Source organism: Pistacia vera, unplaced genomic scaffold (genome assembly GCF_008641045.1).
Source record: "Pistacia vera cultivar Batoury unplaced genomic scaffold, PisVer_v2 Contig307, whole genome shotgun sequence".
NCBI classification, from domain to species: Eukaryota; Viridiplantae; Streptophyta; class Magnoliopsida; order Sapindales; family Anacardiaceae; genus Pistacia; species Pistacia vera.
The window spans coordinates 126,436-148,633 of NW_022196121.1; the positions used below are offsets into that span (position 1 = coordinate 126,436).

General features: G+C 37.5%; 1 non-coding gene across 1 annotated transcript; it reads right to left on the bottom strand.

Annotated features, from left to right (window-relative positions):
- Positions 1–4,124: 4,124 nt before the first annotated feature.
- On the bottom strand, positions 4,125–4,231 carry LOC116136043. Its single transcript, XR_004128969.1, has one exon. It is a non-coding gene; the product is annotated as a small nucleolar RNA R71 (small nucleolar RNA).
- Positions 4,232–22,198: the final 17,967 nt, after the last annotated feature.

Consider the following 22,198-nt stretch of genomic DNA (forward strand, 5'->3'; position numbering starts at 1 on the left):
CTTGTCAGCAATTGAAAGCGGAACACCAACGGCCGTCAGGGTTGCTTCAACCATTGAGTATTCCAGAGTGGAAATGAGAGCATTTCGATGGATTTTATCACGGGTCTCCCTAGAGTACAGAAAGGGTGTAATGCATATGGGTCATTGTGGATAGATTAACCAAATTAGCCCATTTCCTTCCCGTAGGAGAGCACCAATGCAGATTAGTTGGCCAATTTACCTTAGGAGATAGTCAGATTGCATGGTGTGCCCAACTATAGTGTCAGATAGAGATTCTAGATTTGTTTCAGCCTTCTGACGGTTTACAGAGGAGTTTGGTACCTATTAGCTTTCATTACTGCCTACCATCCTCACGGATGGCCAAACTGAGAGAACAATCAGGTGCTCGAGGATATGTGTGAAGCCTGTTGCATGGATTATAGAGTATCCTGGCATGAGATGTTCCCTTAGTGGAATTTGCCACAATAATAGTTATCAGTCTACAATTAGAATGGCGCCTTACGAGGCTCTATATGGTGATGGTGTAGGTCTCCGCTCCACTGGGATGAAGTAGGCGAAAAAGTGAGTTGAGTACTGCTCTTGGGCCAGAGATGACTCAGAAACTAGTAGAAATGTGAAGTTAATCAAAATAGAATGAACAAGCCCAAGATCGACAGAAGAGTTATGCCGACTTGAAGGGAAAGAGTTGGAATTCCAAGTGGGCTACAAAGTGTTTTTGAAAGTTTCCCCTTACAAGTGAGTAATGTGCTTCGGAAGCAAAGGGAAGTTAGTACCGAGATATGTAGTGTCCTTTTGAGGTCTTGCAATGAGTGGGAAAGGTGGCCTACAGATTGGCACTACCACCTAGCATGGACAGGGTGCATGATGTCTTCCATGTCTCGACGCTACGAAATATGTAAGTGATCCCCTCCACATCTGAGTGTGAGGACGTTGAAGTACCAGAGATCTAGTATATGAAGAACGTCCAGTTCAGATTTTAGATCGAAGGTTAAAGAGCTTCGGAACAAGAGTGTTCCGTTAGTGAAGATCCTTTGGAGGAATCACAAAGTGAAGAAGCCACTTGGGAAGTAGAACAGGACATGCAGAATCGCTTTCCAAAGTTATTTGTATGAATTTCGGGGAAATTCTTTTAAGGGGGAAGAATTGTAACCCCCACTTGAGGTACGTAGTTATTGTTTCTTCTTTTGCTCTTATTTGAGTTGGTTTCTTGGTAATATTGTTTGGTTGACCTTTGATTGAGCGTTATGTTGAATACTTGCCCTGAAATTGGTTGTGCTCACCCTGTTATTTTCCTTTGTGGATGCAGGATCTAGGTGATGATGCAGTCAGAGGGGCGTCGGCAAGCGAGGAGCAATAGCTACACAGTTTCCCTTGTTTTTGTCTTTTAAAATGACTTTTTGTAAATGATGCTCTTTGTGTATAAAAGACGTATTACTTTTAATACAAAGGAAAAGTTTTGGGCCCTTTCCTATTGTTATTATGCATGCATTGTACTAGTTTACAGCAGTTGTTACATTGAGGCTATGTTTTGGTTATGGATTGTTTAAATGGGCGTGTTGATTGGCGTATGTGTGCATATAGAGGATGATTATGCCAATTAAGAGATTTGTAGTTGGATGATATTTTGGCACTTTTTGGTTATGTAAAAAGGGAGGTTTTTATGGCCTTTTATACTTAGAATGACATGGCAAATGATATGGATGCGCAAATGAAGGTGACATGGTTAAAATGAATGGAATTCGGATTTAGCTTTTTGAGACTTATACTGTACATGCTTCACTGAATTAGTCATAACTGAAGTTATAGAAGTCCGATTGAGTTGATTCTTGAAGTGTTAAAAATTTTAGAAATAGACCTAAAACGTTTATGTTTTAGCCAAGAGCCAATTAGAATTGTAAGATAAGGGAAACATTGCTTGAAAAGTGACGAATTATATGGCATCCAACTTCTTAATGGAAATTCTCATTTGTTTCTAATTCTAATAAACCCCTAAATAATCTTACAACCGAAATTCCTTGTATTGTATGAGAAATTGAATGAATTAAGTTAAGAAGTTTAGTAGGAGAATATAGTATGATTGAGCATGGGAGATGTTAGTCCATATGTTTGCATTCATAATGGTAATGCATATAGCTTATTTAGTTGTCTTATGAAAAATTTATGAAATGTTAAAGAATGAATTCCATGAGTCTCTTGAGGTATAAACCAAGATCAGAGGAACGGAATTCTTATGGAAACCATGAGTCCTTTGAGGTGACGACCAAGAACAAGGTAATGGTTCAAATGAAGTCTTATGAAAAATTTATGAAATGTTAAAGAATGAATTCCATGAGTCTCTTGAGGTATAAACCAAGATCAGAGGAATGGAATTCTTATGGAAACCATGAGTCCTTTGAGGTGATGATCAAGAACAAGGTAATGGTTTAAATGAATCCGATCGGATAACAAAGACTAATGAAACCATCAAGTATAAAGACAAAAGAAATAAGCATGCCATGTACATGAATATTTCATAAGTCATATATGTTCTATGTTATATTATGTATGATTATGTTATGACTTATGTTTATGAGAAAAGTCCAAAGTGTATGATATGTTTTATGAACTTGTTATGTTAAAGAATGAAGGTCATATTTTGTAGGTAGGTAAGGTCCTAAGTAATNGGTTTTGATGGTAGTTTGGATTTTTAATGGGTTAAGTGTTTGATTGTTTTATAGTCATATGAGTATGCTCTGGTTGTGTGTTTACTCTGAGTTTTAATGCTTTATGTGATGAACATGATGAGATTGAGAAATGAATCATGTTAGGCTTCTTGGGTAATCACCATTATAGTATTGGATGCTAGAGATAGATTCAAGAATTAATGAAATCATTATAGGATTCTTTTGCTTAATGAGTTTGGATGACTGAGAAATGAATCATGTTAGGCTTCTTGGGTAATCACCATTATAGTATTGGATGCTAGAGATAGATTCAAGAATTAATTAAATCATTATAGGATTCTTTTGCTTAATGAGTTTGGAATTGTTAACCTTCAATTTGTTGGGGCGGAAGGTTAATAAGGATGAATACGAAAACATAGCCCGAGAGGGTATGTTGAATATCTTAGTGAGTTCGATTTACAACCACTGTGTATGAATGTGAGTGTAGTGTAATTTTTATGTTTAACCCATAAAATCCAAATGAAGTCAAAACCCTACCCGCTTTACTTGAATTGATTATCTGTATTTTCATATTGCATTCTTAGTAAGATTTTAGTTTAAAAGTTGTTGTTAAGTTTAATTAGAATTAGCTCCCATCAATCCAAAGTTTTCGGTTGCTCCAACTTGAAAACGGTAGAAAACTTAGTGCTTAGCTAACAATCCTCGTGGGAACGATACTCTACTCATCATTTTATTACTTGTGCGATTAGTATACTTGCTACATTTGCATGTTATAGGAAACATGCATCAAGTTTTTGGTGCCGTTGCTAGGGATTTGTTTTAAGTTAACATTGAGTCAGTCTATAGTTAGCTAGATTGGAGTTTTTAATTTTTTTTGTTTTTTTGTTTTTTTTTTGTTGTTTTATTTGGTTTGTGATCTCACGTTCTTTCAATTCTGTCTTTGTAGTTTATGCGAAGAACGAGACGTTAATCAGTGTTCCTGTTGATCCTGAGATTCAGAGAACCGTTCGACGACGTAACAAAGAGAAAAGAAAAAGAGAGGGTTTAGTTGTTGAAGTAGAAGAATTAGTTGCTGAAATGGCTGAACAAGAAAACAGGACACTGAGGGAATTTTCAATTCCCACAGTGAATGGAAGTGGGTCAAGTATTACTAGACCTACTGTGCAAGCAAACAACTTCGAGATCAAGCCGGCTATCATCCAAATGATCCAGCAGTCGGTTAGATTCAATGGTGATTTGAAGGAAGATCCGAATCAGTACATTGCAAATTTCCTGGAAATTTGTGACACCTTCAAGTCGAATGGAGTGTCGGATGATGCTATTAGGCTGCGGTTATTCCCATTCTCATTGGGAGATAAAGCCAAGGGTTGGTTAATGGCATTACCACCGGGAACTATAACAACGTGGAATGATCTAGCACAGAAATTCCTGACCAAGTTCTTTCCTCCAGCTAAATCAGCGAAATTGAGAAATGATATCACATCATTTCTACAAGATGATACCGAGTCATTGTACGAGGCTTGGGAGAGATATAAGGAGTTGATCAGGAAATGTCCGCACCATGGGTTGCCAGTTTGGCTTCAGGTCCAAACTTTTTACAATGGATTGATGGGTAATGTGCAGACCATGGTGGATGCAGCGTTAGGAGGGGCCTTGCAGAATAAGACACCAAAAGAGGCGTATGAGTTGCTTGAGGTTTTGGCAAGCAACAACTGTCAAAGACCAAATGAGAGAGCCACAACAAGGAAATCTTCGGGTCTTCATGAAGTAGATGCCTTCACAGCCATCTCAGCCCAACTCACTGTACTTCAAAAATAGTTGGGAACTATGCGAGTAAACTCTATACAAGCACCTCAATTAACTTGTGATTTTTGTGCAGGGAACCATGTGAGCAGCGAGTGTCAAGTTGGGAACAACTTTGCTTTGTCATCTTCATCAACGGAGCAAGTGAATTACTTGGTAGGAAATCAGAGACAACCAAACAACCCGTACTCCAACACATACAACCCAGGGTGGAGAAATCATCCAAATCTGGCTTGGAGAAATCAGAACCAGCAAAATAACCAATGGAACCAGAGGCTAGTTCAAAATAACCAACTAAGGGTGACAAATCAACCGGGAGATCAAAAGGTGACAAAGTTGGAGGATATGTTTGGTAAATTTATGCAGGAGACTACGGGATTCATGAATGAGACGAGGATGAATTTTAGAAATCAAGGGGCGTCCATTCGGAATCTTGAAGTATAGATGGGCCAATTGGCTGAAAAGCTTAATGAGAGACCACAGGGTTCCTTACCAAGCAATACAGTAACCAACCCACGCGAGCAAGCAAATGCCATAATGTTGAGAAGTGGGACAGTTTTGGAAGAGGTAGAGCAAGCTACAAAGGAGGTTGAGCAAACCGAAAATGAAGCTTCTGATGAGGAAGTTGATGAAGAGAACCCGAGTGGTTTAGAAGAAGAGAAAAAGAAAAAGGAGGAAAGGCAAAAGAAGAAGGAGAAATTGCCATTCGCCGAGATACCACCAGAGTTGGCACATCACACCCCACCTGTGCCTTTTCCTCAGTGATTGAAGAAAAAGAATCAGGATAAGCAATTTTCGAAGTTTATTGAAATTTTTAAAAAATTGCATATTAACATTCCTTTTGCAGATGCATTGCAGCAGATACTGAGTTATGCGAAGTTCCTGAAGGAAATCTTGTCCAACAAAAGGAAGTTAGACGATGAGGAAACGGTGATGCTCACGAAGGAGTGTAGTGCCATCCTCAAGAAGAAGCTACCTCCAAAGCTAAAAGATCAAGGGAGTTTTACTATTCCCTGTATTATAGGAGATATTACATTTGATCGTGTTTTGTGTGATCTAGGAGCTAGCATTAATTTGATGCCTTTTTCTGTTTTCAGGAGATTGGGCATTGGTGAATTGAAGCCAACGACCATGTCGTTGCAATTAGCAGATAGGTCAATAAAACACCCAAGGGGGATAGTAGAGGATGTGTTAGTAAAGGTGGGAAAGATAATTTTTCCAGTAGATTTTGTGGTGTTGGACATGGAAGAGGATAAGGAAATTCCTTTGATTTTGGGCCGACCATTCTTGGCCATGGGGAGAGCACTTATTGATGTACAGGAAGGAAAGTTACTGTTAAGGGTTCAAGATAAAATAGTAACTTTCAATGTTTTTGAGGCGATGAAGTTTCCGGCTGAAACGGATTCATGTTTTAGTGTCGATGTGGTGAAGGAATCTATGGAAGAAAACACCCCACAATTACCTCTAGAAGCTTGTATATCCAAATCAAAAACAGTAGAGGTAGAAGAGTCGGCGAGTAATGACTATGTTAGGATGTTAGAAGCACTTCAACCGATTGATGAGAGTCAAGATATTGAATTTGAGGAGTTTGATTTTGATAAGCAGAAGGAAAAGGAAAAAAATGAAGAACCTCCAAAGGTTGAATTGAAACCTTTACCTTCTCACCTCAAATATGTTTATCTTGGAGACTCAGAAACCTTCCCGGTGATCATTAGTTCATATTTGAGTACATTAGAGGAAGAGCGGTTGATTAGGGTATTGAGGGAACATAGACTAGCAATTGGATGGACAATCTCGGACATTAGAGGTATTTCGCCATCATTTTGCATGCATAAGATACTCATGGAGGATGATTTTAAGCCTAGGGTGACATCACAATAGAGACTGAATCCTTCGATGAAGGAAGTGGTTTGGAAAGAGGTGGTAAGACTTTTAGATGCGGGGATTATTTATCCCATTTTCGATAGCCCATGGGTGAGCCCGGTACAAGTGGTTTCGAAGAAGGGAGGTATCACGGTGGTAAGGAATGAGAGTAACGAGTTGATACCAACGAGGACAGTGACGGGCTGGAGAGTATGCATTGATTATCGTAAATTGAATGAGATGACAAGGAAGGATCATTTTCCATTACCGTTCATTGATCAAATGTTGGAGAGGTTGGCAGGACATGCCTATTATTGTTTCCTGGATGGGTATTCAGGATATAACCAAATTGCCATCGCTCCGGAGGATCAAGATAAAATGACCTTCACTTACCCCTACGGCACCTTTGCGTACCGTAGGATGCCTTTTGGGTTGTGCAATGCACCAGCAACATTTCAAAGATGCATGATGTCAGCCTTTGGAGACATGGTGGAACGGTCTATAGAAGTCTTCATGGATGACTTCTCAGTTTTTGGTTCATCATTTGATAGCTGTCTAACTAATCTTTCTTCTATTTTGCAATGATGTAAGGAGACAAACTTGGTTCTGAATTGGGAGAAATGTCACTTCATGGTCCAAGAGGGGATAGTGCTCGGGGATAGGATCTCTAAGGACGGGGTAGAGGTTGATTGAGCAAAGACGGAAGTGATTAAGAAGCTGCCACCACCGTCAAATGTCAAGGTAGTTCCAAGTTTCTTGGGGCATGCGGGGTTTTACAGACGCTTCATCAAAGACTTTTCTAAGATTTCTAAACCCCTTTACAATTTGTTAAATAAAGATGTTGTTTTTAACTTTAATGATGATTGCATGTAGGCCTTTCTAACTCTGAAAAAATTATTAGTTTCTGCACCTATTATTGTAGTTCCTGATTAGAGACTACCTTTCGAATTGATGTGTGATGCCATTGATTTTGCTTTAGGGGTAGTTTTAGGACAAAAGAAAAACAAAGTGTTGCATGTAATTCAGTATGCTAGCAAAACAGTTGTTGATGCACAATTGAATTACACCATCACTGAAAAAGAAATGTTGGCTGTAGTTTTTGCTTTTAACAAGTTCCGTTCTTATTTGTTAGGTGCAAGGGTGATCGTCTACATGGACCATTCAGCAATCAGGCACCTTTTGGCAAAGCAAGAAGCAAAACCTCGGCTGATAAGATGGATTTTACTACTTTAGGAGTTTGAGTTGGAAATTCGAGACAAGAAGGGATCAAAAATGTGGTGGCTGATCACTTGTCGAGAATTGAGAGACCAATCAAGGAAAATGAAGAGGAAATGCCAGTTAGAGAAACATTTTCGGATGAGAAGTTGATGAGAGTGGAGGAAGCACCATGGTATGCGGATTTTGCAAACTATTTGTCATCAAGGGTGCTCCCAAGTGGTATGACGTACCAACAAAAGAGAAAATTTTTCTCAGATTTGAAGTACTACTTTTAGGAAGAACCATTTCTATACAGACACTGTACAGATCAAATGATACAGAGATGTGTCCCGGAGGAGGAGATGGAAAGCATTCTTAGGCATTGTCACGAGAAAGAAGTAGGTGGCCATTTTGAAGGAGCTAAGACAACAGCGAAGGTTTTACAATTAGGTTTTTATTGGCCAACCCTCTTCAAGGATTCATTCCGGATGATTCAAGAGTGTGACCAATGTCAACGGATGGGCAATATTTCGAAAAGAGATGAGATGTCGTTGAACAACATCTTGGTGGTTGAGCTTTTTGATGTGTGGGGGATTGATTTCATGAGTCCTTTCCTGAATTCTTTTGGAAACACTTTTATCTTAGTTGCGGTGGATTACGTGTCAAAGTGGGTTGAGGCAGTTGCCATGCCGACTAATGATGCTAGGGTAGTGATTAAGTTTGTGAGAAAGAATATCTTCTCAAGGTTTGGGGTACCACGGGCAATCATTAGTGATGGAGGGTCACATTTTTGCAATAGGCAATTGGATGCATTGTTGAGTAAATATGGTGTGACACATCGAGTCGCAACACCATACCATCCACAAACGAGCGGGCAAGTGGAACTATCGAATAGAGAAATCAAGGGGATTTTGGAAAAGACAGTTAATGCATCTAGGAAAGATTGGTCACGGAAGCTGAACGATGCATTATGGGCTTATCGAACTGCCTTTAAGACTCCGATTGGTATGTCTCCATTCATGATGGTTTATGGGAAAGCATGCCACTTGCCGGTTGAACTCGAGCATAAAGCATACTGGGCAATCAAGCAGCTAAACATGGACTTGAAAGCTATTGGAGAAGAAAAGATGCTGACTTTGAACGAACTCGATGAGTTTCGTCTTGAAGCATATGAAAATGCCCGGATCTATAAGGAGAAGACAAAAAGGTGGCATGACAAGCATATCAGGAGAAAGGAATTTGAAATAGGACAAAAGGTGTTCTTGTTCAATTCTAGACTTCGGCTATTCCCCGGAAAACTTAAGTCTAGATGGTCCGGACCATTCAATATTACAAGGATTCACGCATCTGGAGCAGTGGAAGTTACACATGAAGAAAAGGGCACTTTCACGGTCAATGGACAGAGGTTGAAGCCATACATTGAGGGGGTGATGAGTTGCAACTCCATCCCAATCCGGCTTGACATCCCAACTTGAGAATTGAGAGAGTCGAGCTTTCGACTATAAACAAGCGCTTCTTGGGAGGCAACCCAAGTGTTTTTAACTTTTTGTTTGTCATTTTGGTTGTTAATTTTGTTTAATTTCATTATGAGTTTTTATGAATTCTTATGTAATTGTTTTTGGGTGTTTCAGGTGAAGTCGTTAGCCAAAGGAAGTATGAAAATGTTCCAGACTTCGCTAGGGCGAAGAGACTTGAAAATTGGGTAAGCGCCTGGCCGCTTTCGCCTCGACGAAGGAATTGTCTTCGCCGCGGCGAAGAAAGTGAAAATAAATTTTTGGAAAATTGGCTAAGGCATTTCGCCACGGCGAAGAAGCCTTGTATCCTTGGGAAGTTTTTGCCCCGGCGAAGAATTCTTTCTTCGCCACGGCGAAACCTGGAAAAATTTTAGGGTTCATAAACGAAGAACGTCGCTTGTTAATACAAAGTATAGTGAACACACTTTTATAGTGCTCAGTACAATAGCTAAAATAAGTTCAATAGTAGCTAACTAACTCCAACACAGTACAGTAGCTAAACTAACTTCAACAGCAACTAATGTTTGACTAACTAACTCTAACTCTTACTAACATCCTAAAGCCAATCAATTATTGTAGAATTGACTCTCTGTAATAATGTTTATTAATCAATAAAAGACAATTTTCTTTTATATCATGTAAATCATAATTCTGTGTATTGATATATGTCTTTAGGATAGTAGAACCGTGAGGAGGGTATCAGTGTTTCAAGTCTTAATAATGAGAATCCTATGATCACATATGGTGGCCATTCTAGAAATGTCTATAGTCCTAGTATTATTCTGACCAAGGATACATATAATATGGTAAGGCTATCATAGTGTTGAACCACCCTGTCGAAAGACAGTGATTGATCTCACTTGTCAAGGTTGTTTGTCGACAACTTGGTGCAACACATGGATGCTTACTATAGGCAAGTTCACTAGATAGACCCACCAGAGGATTTCATATAGATGGTAACCCCAGTGTCTATGGAACAAATCCTCTAACAAATGATAGTGCATGTGATCCTTAGACTTAAGATCACTAGAGTGCCTTGTGTCCTGATTGGTGTAGTTTGACACTAACCCAAGATAGTTCTATTTAGAGCTATCAATATGGTAGTGATTGGCTGCATTGAGGAGTGCATCAAGACTATGATGGATCGACAAAGGATTCATCACTCCTGAATACGGGAGAAGTTATTTCACGGAACAATTTAGTGAATGGCAATGACGCTAAAGTTGTGGCCATAGTGGGATTGAGTTGTTGCTTAATCCAATTTATTTTTCTCATCATTGGTCCAGTAACTGAATACAAAGATATCGATGATAGCTGAGGTTGACACTATTTCTTTACCTCAGTCTCGATGAGATAACAGATGATGAAAGGATTTAATTGCATGGTAACTATATCGTTGATAGGTAGCTATTTCACTGAATTCAAATCTATCGGGTGGCCAAGATGCCATGCTAGGGGCCAATCTTGGTTTGTGAGTAGTGAGACGATTAATTGGTATTAATCGCGATACTACTCACTGCCGATATGATAAGGAGCCTACGAGTCACACACTTAGAAGATAATTTAAGAATCGTTTTGTGAAAGGGGTATTTTTGTCTTTTAGGAGGAAAATGTATTTTGGTAATCTCACAATGCAATTAAATTTGCTAAGGTTGTTGCCTGTATCTAATTTTAATATTAAAATTAAAATTAGTGAGATTATATTTAAATTTATGTGCACATATATTTAAATGGATTATTATTATTAATTAAACGTTAATATATTATTATATATATTAATTGATTTTATTATAATAATAATTAATTAAATTTAAAATACCAATTAAAGGGCGTTTGGTTGCAAGGGTGAATTAGGGTTGGAGCCCATGGCTATTCCTTATTGGAATAGGGTTTTAATTGTTGCACTATATAAGTGCAACTTAAATTAAAACAATAGATGATGATTATTCAATAATTAAGACCCTAGCCACCCTTCACTCCCTCTTTCATGTCCCCACTCATTGATTGAAGAGAAATATTCTTTCTCTTCTTGATTCATTGAAAAAACCTTGATTCTTGAAGCCTTCACTTGTTCTAGCAGAACACTTGTCAGTTCTTCAGATTATCTTGGTATGGATCAACGTTTGTGCGGTTCTACTTTGAATTGAGAAGTGAAATAAAATCAGAGACATTTGAAAGAGCCTCCAAACATGCATAAGTATTTTGAATCCTTGTATGGATTTGTTTTTGATTTTTTATAGATTTTTGTTTACACTATTTTCGTTATAACATGTAAATTGCCTGGATTTTGGGTTTGGAGTAATGATAGATTCGGTTTTAAAATTATGATTTTATTGTGTTTTTCCATTGCATGAATTTGTTCATTTACTTACACATCCTCCCTTAAACTGGATTACTATGGACTATAACAACTCTTACTAACATCTTGCCATAAACTGGGCTTGGATGAATATCATCCTTCAAGTTTTGACTCTTGCCAACATTCTCCTTGAAACTAAACTAGGGATGAAAAGCTACCCTCAACTTCTGAGTCTTACCAACATCTTCTCTTAGACTGAATTGGAGGACTTAATCATTCTTGGCTAAAGGGACCTCAAGTTGTAGAGTCTCAAGCTGATCTTTAAATAGCTTAGCGGATAACCACACGACAATAACAACTGATCTTTAAAGCAAATCTAAACTTTAAGTCTGCTCCTTAAAGTAGCTCAACAAATATCCACAAGACAATAACAATTGATCTTCAAAGCAAGCAGATCCTTAAAGCAACTCAGCAAATAACCACAAGAAAATAACAACTGATCTTTTAAAGTTGATCTTCAAAGCAAACCTAAATTTTAACTCTGGTCTTTAAATCAACCAAGCAAAAGTGAACTTTAATTCTACAGGAGCAGCTTCAAGTAAACAAAGTAAAGCACAGCAAATACAATAGTTAATTAAAACATAATAACAACAACTAATAGTGACAAATAGTTGATCTAAAAGTAAAATGGTCAGCAGGTGGATTTACTTTTTGTTTGAACAACATCAGAAGAGGATTTACTCTGCACATAAGAAATACCATCTCATAAGAGAGTTACAGCCACTATGAGCTTAGTTTTTAGTGTCTCAAACCATGCAGCTAATAGAAATTTAGTAAAAATGTCTACAGTTTGATGTTAAGTAGGAACATATTTTACTTTCAAATTGTTGGCTGCAACTTGTTCCCTTATATAATATGCATCTAGTTCAATGTGCTTGGTTCTAGAATGAAAGACTGAATTTGAGGCAAGAGAGCCAGCACTTTGATTGTCACACCAAATGATAGGGATTTCAAGAAGATTTAAACTAATTTCAAAAAATAAACTCCTGAACCATGCGATTTCAATGGCCCTTTGTGCAAGTGCTCTATATTTTGCCTCTATGGAGGAGATGAACACTACCTTTTCTTTCTCAGAACTCCATTGTAACAAATTAGAGCCAAGAAATAAACAAAAACCACTAGTGGACCTTCTGTCCTAAACACTACCTGTCCAATCTGCATCAGTGAAACACTGAAGGTGGAATCTATGAACTTTAGTAAACTAAACTCCAAAATTTGTAGTTCCCTTGAGGTATCTCAAAAGCCTTTTGCAGTCTTGATAGTGTAATTGAGTAGGGGCCTTGAGAAATTGGCTAAGTTTATTGACAGAGTAAGAAATATTAGGTCTTGACAAGGTTAGATATTGCAATGCCCCAATTGTACTTCTATAAGTTGATGGTTTGTCAAAAAATTCACTATTTCCAAAAGTCAGCTAATTATTACTTAAAGCCATATGAGTAGAGTAGGATTTGGAATCCATCATGCCAGTTTTGACTAGTAGACCCTTTGCATATTTTGCTTGGCTCATGTGAATGCCTTTATTAGTTCTGTGCACCCCAAAACCCAAAAAATACTTAAGAGAACCCAATGTTTTGAAGGCAAATTCAATGTTCAACTTGTGAACTATGTCTTGGACCGACTTAGTATCACTTCTTATCAATAAGATATCATCTACATATATAACAACATACATAACAACATCATGATATCTATAAATGAACAAATTGGAATCTGCCACAGAAGAGACAAATCCCTATTTTAGAAAGGCAGTTTTGAGCTTCTCAATCCAGGCTCTTGGAGCCTGTTTTAGACCATAAAGTGCTTCGGTCAGTTTACAAATATGAAGAGGGTTCTTATCATCTACAAAACCTAGAGGCTAGGCCATTACACTGTCTCACTGAGTTCTCTATTCAAGAACGCATAGTTATCCAATGTTTTAAAACCTAGTTCAATCAGTTGAACGGGTTGAACCGGGACCCGGCCACTAAGCCAGGCCAAACTGGCATAAAACCCAGATAATTGAATTCACCCGATATGACCCACGATTGGACCAGGGCTACTGTAGCAACCCGCCGGTCCAACCAGTTTTGGGAAAAAGTTGGGTCAACTCTAACCCCCTCCTAAATGCCAGTTTTTTTTTTTTTTAATATTTTCCCTCAATTTTTCCATTCTTTGAAGCCCTAACCCATATTTGCAGTCTTCCACTAGTCTATTTCTTCATTTCTTCATCAATTTTTTTTCATTTCATCTCTTAATTTTTTCATTTCCACTTCAACAGCAACTTTGTTTCATCTTTGTTATCTTCATTTCATCTCATCATCGACAGCAGTTACTTCCAAAAGTCCTATAGAAGATGAGTATTCAAGTCAAACAAACAACACACATCAAAATAAAAAACATAGGAACGAGAACAAGAAAAAGAGCAAATACCCATATAAGAAAGCACAAAAAACAAGAAGAAAAAGACTTACTTGTGCGATGAAGAGAGAGAAGAGGGAAGGGGGGAGGTAGATGCAAAGTGGAGGGAGTGGAAGTGGCGTTACCATAAGAGTCTTGTTGTCTCTTTGGTCTCTTTCTCTTTGTTTCTTGGGGTGTTGTGGAAGTGTGTAGAGAAAGCTTAGTTTTTTTTTCTTTGTGATTTTTCGGGAAATTTTTTGTTTGGGTGTCATCATGCTAACATGTGGAAGTGTGTAGAGAAAGCTCATGCTTTTTTTGTCTTTGTGATTTTTCAGGAATTTTTTTTGGGTGTCATCATGTTGATGCTGATGTCAGCATGATGACATCATTGGTTGAACCAACTGGTTGAGTGATCAACTTGGGACTTAGCCATTTGTCGGGTTTCACCCCGGGTTAGTTTTTAAAACATTGTTTTTAACATTCACTTGTTGTATATCCCATCCATGGGTAACAGTTGTGCTAAGGATAACTCTAATAGTAGAGGATTTGATTATAAGACTAAAAGTTTCAAGATAGTTCACACTTGGGGTTTGCTGAAATTCTTTGGCAACCTACCAGGATTTAAATCTTTGAATGGAGCCATCTGAGTTGTGTTTTATTCTAAACACCCATTTGCGGCCAACAATATTCATATGAGGTTCAACTGGAACCAACTCCCAAGTATTGTCAGAGATGAGGGCAGTAACTCACTTTGCATAGCAGATTTCCAAGCTGGATGAGAGAGTGCCTCAAAGACATTTACTGGTTCACTGGTGTCAAGATGAGAAAGAGAACCTGTGGAAGAAACTAACATAGAGCTATGAAGCTTAGCTTTGGATCTAACGAGCATGGGGTGAGTGTTTAAAGGCTGGGTGTCAAAGGGAAGGTCAACTATAAGATCCAAACCATCAGAATCACTTTTGGATGAGTTATGTGTAGATGGATTAGTTCTAAAGGGCAGATCAACAGTGAGATGGATAGACTCAGGAGACTTTGGAAATGAGGATGCAAATGGTTGCATTGAATCAGAAGAAGGAGACTCAAAAGATTTTGGAAAGTAGGATTTAACTGGTTGCTTGGAACTAGAAGTAGATTTTGAAGAAAAGAAGAAAGCTTAACTAGGTGGTCTGCTAAGTCTACTGGTTGCTTGGAACTAGAAGCAGATTTTGAAAAAGAAGAAGGCTCAAGTAGGTGGTCTGCCAAGTCTAATTGAGGAGATAGGGTTATTGTTGAGTTTTGCTGATCTACTGTGAATTGAACTGGTAAAGAAGTATGAGATTCAGAACCAACAGTTGATAAAGAAACAGGAGATTCAGAACCAGCAGTTGGTGAGGTGATCTGGTCAGTTGTATGAGGTAATGAAGAAATAGGGGATGGATGAACAAGTATCATTATTAGTGTGTATAGAATGTAAAGGAGAGGAGAACAATCGAAAGGAATTGTAATCAGACGTGGAGAGGAAGAAGAAACACTGCCTCTGGATGTGGATACAAGAGAAGAGGCAAAGGGAAAATTGGACTCATCCAATTTAACACGTTGACAAATGTAAATCTTGCCATTGGAATCCATACATTTGTATCCTTTGTGATGCATGCTATACCCAACAAAGGTGTATTTAGTGGTATGAAAAACAAACTTATGAGAGTTATAAGGACTAGTAAATGGATAAACTGCACAACCAAAGGTTCTAATCTCTGTATAATCTGGAGGCTGATTAAATAAAACCTAAAAAGGTGATAGATTAGATAGAGCAGGTTTAGGCAACCTATTTGTAAGATAGACAGCTGTTTGGAATGCATACCACCAATATTTCAAGGGCATGCTAGCTTGAGTAAGAAGTGTTAAGCCTTGTTCTACAATATGTCTATGTTTCCTTTCTACTCGTCCATTTTGTTGGTGAGTATAGAGACATGGATACCTAAAGGTGATGCCATGATCAAGGAAATATGAAACTAAACTTCTGTATTCAACTCCCCAGTCAGTTTGAACACATTTCAGAGTTGTACTAAACTATCTCTGAACTAGTTTGTGAAATTGTTTGAAANACAACGCCATAGAGAAAATACTTAGTTGTGGTCGGATGGTATGAGGTTGGATGGGCTAGACGTCTTTGTTCAAGTCTCATCAAGTGGTCATTTATTATATTTCTTATTTATTTGATTCATTAAATATGTAGGATATTTAATAGATTTTGGGGATTAATTGAAATATGAGTAAATTGGTCCAGACACTTCAGTCACAAAAAAACAAAAACAAAATAATGTCGTAGAGAAAGTTTAATCACTCATTTGTTTTCTAGAAACAAATTTAATATGTAAAATAAGTCAATTGCGCAATTGATTCTTTAATTGTTAGTAAATGAAATAAATTTTCAAATGAATGGACTATTTGATTAGAGTATGAACTATATTTTAGCATGATTTTTTATGGTAAAGATTAAAGAACTAAAGCGAGAAACAAATAGTAAAATGTTGAACCATAAAAAGAAAAAACATTATGAAATAATGAGATTGAATTGGAAGAAAGCAGAGATTAAAGAAGCAAATGCATATGGTTTCCAAATGAAGTTTAAATCTCTATTCACCGTCATTTATACTGAAATTATATGACAACAAAGCAGTGAAAACTGTTATGCCTGAAAAATATAGGGCTGACGTAAGGTCCAGTCAGCCTGTAAAAGTCAGAGCATGGGTACACTCGCAGCTTGCTTCTGTCAAAATAGTGGGCGCGCGCCAGGCCAGCCAGGAGCTGTGGTGATCCCACGTGTCCAATCCCTACTCCAAATCGTACAAATCACTATAGAAGGTGGGCAATGTGACATAAAGAAAGATTTGCATGGATAATCCCACCAACTCACAGATTCAGTGATGATTGCCTTAAGCCATCCCACTATAAATTGAGAGCTCCTCTCTCATTCAAGGGATTCGCACATTGTTACTCTTGATTAGCTATTCTCTCTGTAATACGAAAGCTTTCTCTTTCTTGTATCATCATTTGTAAGTCAGTCAGCTCATGCGACCTGACCCCTATCATTAATAATATAACAGTGGACATAGGACTTGCTTCCTTAGCATCCGAACCACTTTAAAACGCTTGTCTCATTGCATTTACTCTCATTATCCTTTATATTCACGTGTGTCTTTTGGGCCAACTCAACATTTCACACGTGCGTTTAGTTAGTGTAAAAATCACACATCAACAGTTTGGCGCTAGAGGAAGGGCCTGATTTAGTATTCATCCTTCATCAGGAGAATCTCTAACCCACTGGTCCTACAACAACAAATGGCCCGCCAACCTGAACCTGAGCAAACCAACCAGGGTGCTGAAGGAACCCCCCAAGTCCAAGGGGGTACCTCTTCCAAAATACCCTCAATTACGTAAGGCGCTGCAGGGGATATCCCATCACGTTCACAACTTGACCTTGCCATTAGAAGTTACCTAGAGAGGTTTGACAGTACTCTCCAAATGGTCAACCGAAGGTTAGATCGTTTGGACCAGAGTGTGCCATCCAAGTTAGCTAGGGCGGTGCAACCGCCAAAAACGCCTGCAGGTCGCGCGAAAGCGTGGCAAAGGGAAATACCCCTTGCCGCGAGCACTGCAGCGCGTAGACGAAAGGGTAAGCAAGTGGCAAAAAAGGAGCCTATGGGCTCTAAAGGGCCAGCGAGCACCGACCGCGTCCCAAGTAGAATACTAGTCTCGTTAAGACTCGGTGAAAGGACGTAGCCCGAGCTGTCCTATGCCACGTCGCAGGTACACCCCAGTAAAAGCGCTGGGTGGGGTGATTCTTACCACCGCTAGCGAAACGATCCAGATCGTCATCGTGCAGGAGGTTCCCACACTTCGCGAGGCGGTTCTTACCACCGCGAAGGTCGTGAAAATACCCTGCACCGTGTTAGGAAACGACTCGGTTGCGCAGCGGAAAACAAAAAATTTACAACCACGGATCGTTCCTTAGAACCCAAAATCAAGGCACAGATTTTACAGTTTATGCATAATAAGAATCTACAGAAAAATAAATCCAAATGTTTAGATTCATACCCACGTTTGGAGGCTCCACCAATGTTGTCCCTGAATGTGTTTGCTACCGATCCAAGTGTAGGATCGAACCGTAGAGGTCCACANAGTTGTGGCTGATTGAGGGCTAGAATTTGCATGTGATTGGCCTGAGCTTTGATTAGGTCCTGATGGAAAACTAGCTGAAATGAGGTTTTGTGCTCCTGAGCTTAGATACGATAATGGTGGAAATCCAATTGGTTGGTGATTTATGTTGGGGTGATAAGGAGGTTGAGGTGAAATTTGAGTGAAGTATAGGAAGTTCTGAAACCCAGCTTGAGTTCTGGAATAATTTGGATCAAAATTTGGTGGTCTGACTAATGAGTTATTTCCTCCAGTGTAGCTTGTGTCAAACCTATGAAAACAATTCAGTGCAAGGTGTCCACTCTTTCCACAAACTTGACATATAATCCTACCTCTTCCAGCTCGTTTACTTCCTCCTCTTACACCGATGAATTGTGAGGAATAAAAGTGGTTATGTGGTGTTGGGTTCATAAACTGATTGAGACCAGTACTAGATTGATGAGGAGCAAAATTTTGGGATGAGAGATTAGGGTTCTGTATAGGTGAAAACTGATGTTGTCCAATATTAAGCAAGGATTGTTCACTCTAATATTTTTTATGAGTTATATCAGTAGTGAGATTAGCAAGATGAATTGAGCCTCCATGAAACTCAGTGCTGACAACTGAATTTGCAACTAGATTTGCTCTTTCCAACCTCAGCTCATATTTTTGCAAAATAATCTGTGCTTCCTGAACAGAAATAGGATCTATCCTAGACTCCAATCTTGTAGCAATATTTACTATAGCGACATCATATTCAGAATTTAAACCATCAAGAATGTAGTTCATTAGTTCTTCATCAGAGATTAAAATTCCACTAGCTGACAATGTGTAATGCTTTCTTTCTAGCTAGTATACTCGTAAAATAATTAATAAATCTCATTAACAATATATATATAAGAAAATACGCATATATACGAGTAACAAAGTATGGGCCCATATTTAATTTTTCTTTATATACAAATATACTCAAAATATACTCAAAATAGCAACGTGACAGTGTAGCCCAACCCATCCACTGCGCGATGTTCCGTGCAACCGCAACTCACCTATTACCTGCAAAAACATTAAAAACAATAGAGTGAGCACAAATTGCTCAGTAAGTAAACCCGCTATGCTACCCTTCTCTCTCTGCTGCTTAAAATTCTGAATTTTCTTTCCTTACATCACATTTCCCGATTATTCTCTATTCTTTCCCTGTTCTTCTCTCTGTTCTTTCTCTATTCTTTCTCTGTTTTGCTCTCTATTTTTCTCTCTATTTTCTAAATTTTTCACTACCCATGATAATGAGCATGGTATTATGCATATTCATGATGCAAATGCACAAATGTATAAATTATGCGTTTTCTTTTCTATTTTTCTTATTCTGTTTTTCTGTTTCTTTTTCTTTATTTCTTTCTTTCTTTTCTAGTCTTTCTTTCTTTTCTAATCTTTATTTCTTTCTATTCTTTCTTTCTTTTCTATTCTTGCCAATCGAACTCGGTTGAGGCATGGATTTGGAGCCTTGGCCGTGTGAGTGAATTCTCTAATTTTGGGTATAGTCATCACTCGCACACACTTCTAACGGACTGTACATTTCTTCTTTCTGAATTCTGAGGCCGCTCACTAAAGGCGGCGTGTATGTGGGACTATGTCACTCACGGGCTCCCCATCGTAACAACCTTCTCTTCTTTTTATCTTTTTACACTTCCTTAGGTAAAATTTCAGATTTGAATACCTTTAATATTCTCATTTATTTCTATTTTCTCTTTAACATGTTTTAGGGCTTTTTCATGCTCTTATGAATATATATGCATGTAGATGGTTTCATGCTTATAATTCTTTCTAAATTTACATATTTAAATGCAACTATGCATTATGGAATGCCAACATGTCATTCTCTACCATCTACAAACATCTACAAACCATCCAAGGTAACACAATAATCAACTCATACATGCACTTTCCTTGGCATTTCATCAAATAAATCATGTTCACAAATCAACGCTAATTTGGCTACACTTCTATCTCTATTTTAGGCCGCCAAAAACTTGGAATAAAAATCCTCCATAATTAACTCCACATCTACCCAAAATACACACTTCAAAATTTTCACTTCAACTCTTCCAAATCTCAACCAAACATTCATCAAGTATCACTACACCAACCAACTTCTCATGGGATAATTCTAATTGTTATTCAACACCAAATCCATCAACAATCCACATATACATATAATATATGCACAAAGAAAATCTCTACACAACATAACTTAAATCACACTTAGGGTAGGATTTACTACCTTTGATATGAGCAAATTCAACCCTTTAAGAATCTCATTTGATCAAACTCTTTCTCTAAATCTATGAGTAAACCATCAAAATCAACACTTTAAAAACTAAAATTCACTTCTTAGTGCAAAAATCTTACCTATAGACGCTTAAGATTGAAAATCCACTCAAAAAACACCAAAACCTTTGAATTTCCTTTGAAGAAGAATTGAAGAATTTGAGAGATATGAGGTGGCTAGAGTTTCACTCTTCAATTTGATAAACATAAAAATTATATATTAGTTTCCCATTTTGCCCTTGCACTTACTTTAAAATTTCATCTATGCTCTTAGTCAATTACCATAATGCCCTCATTTTATTGCATTCTCCATGAAATTCTATCTCTTTTCACTCCCCACAATTTCAATTAATTTGAGTGAAAAGACCATTTTACCCTTAATGCAAGTTTAAGGCATTTTCTTCACATTTTCCTTAAAATAACCTTAGCAAAAATCAACAAAAGGCATAAGAACATAAATTAATTACGACTCCATGTGGGCGTTACACAATGTTTCAGTAAATGCTTCACCTTACGAAATTATTCGGATACTAAGATTATCTTTCATAGTGTTTTGCAGCAAACTCTTAATGTGCACAGTTTTTGTTCTAGATTCCATAAGAAATTCTTTTCTAGTGCAATCCACATATTAGCAGAGAATTGGCACTTACACAGTACTGAGAGCATATATTCTCATATGGATCCAAGAATCCAACTTACTAGTAGCTTGTTTGTCTTCTTCCATTAATATACGTTGGATTAAACTTCTTCTCTATCAACCCCTTAGTACCTTCAATTGGAACTTTAACAAATGGTGGGACATGAAATTAGTCCATAAGATGCTCTCTAAGTCATGGGAGCCCATAGCAAATAAAACTTGTGATTTCAGAACCTATAATTATCCCTAGTTAATTTGGGGAAATTACAGGAGGAGATGAAGAAGACATGATGAAGTGTTGTAGAATTAACAAGCTCAGTGGTCGATTTGATACCCGAATTATTTTGATGAGGGAGAATTGAGTGGGATGACCATCTTTGACGTTAGTTGATGGCTTTAATACCATGAGAGTTTTCGAGAAGAAACAAAGAAAAAAATACAGAGAGGAAAGAGAAGAAAAAGTCTGAAAAATTCTTGTATATTTGCTATCTTTGTTTGTACAGTGAGTGCACTTTTATAGTGCTCATTACAGCAGCTAACTCACTTCGGTTCAATATAGTAGCTAATTGAACTTTAACTGAACTTTAACAGTAACTAACTTGACTAACTTTTGCTAACTCTTACTAGCACTTTGATTGGCCAAAAAAGAAAAGAAAATAATAATGTCTAAGTGTTAGTTGTGAATGCAATATGAAGTTACTTCTACTTCAGTTTGTTCTTTTTCTCTAGTTTACTTTCAAACTAGACATGGGGCCTACGCGTTGCGCGGTATGTTATTTTAATATTTTTGAAATAGTTGTAAACAAATTATTCTAACAAAATAAAGTAATTAGATTAGAGATGATAATTATTGATTATACAAGTTTAGAGTAAATATAACTTCTATATATGTACAGAGTTGTGCTAACATAACATTAATAATTGTACCTTTATATATTAATATCATTATATTATGAAGATCAATTTTGAACTTAAAATTTATATTAAGTTCATTTCACGTTTGATATTGATGGTAATTTTTTTTCTCACAGTATATTCTTTCTAGCCAAGGTTTGAAAACAGACAACTTCCATCTTTATATTTTGTTGAAAATGGTTAGATTTTTGGAATGCTTATGTAATGTACTTATTAATTATTATTAGTACTCTCACGTGTGAAGATGGAAGAATTAAATCAAAACTAACGGGTTATGATGGAGAACAAATTTCAACCAATTAATGTGTAACACCAAAATGAAGATAAAATTGAATAAGACAGAATAAACTTTATTATCAAAGAAATACGTACATCGCTTTTTCTATTG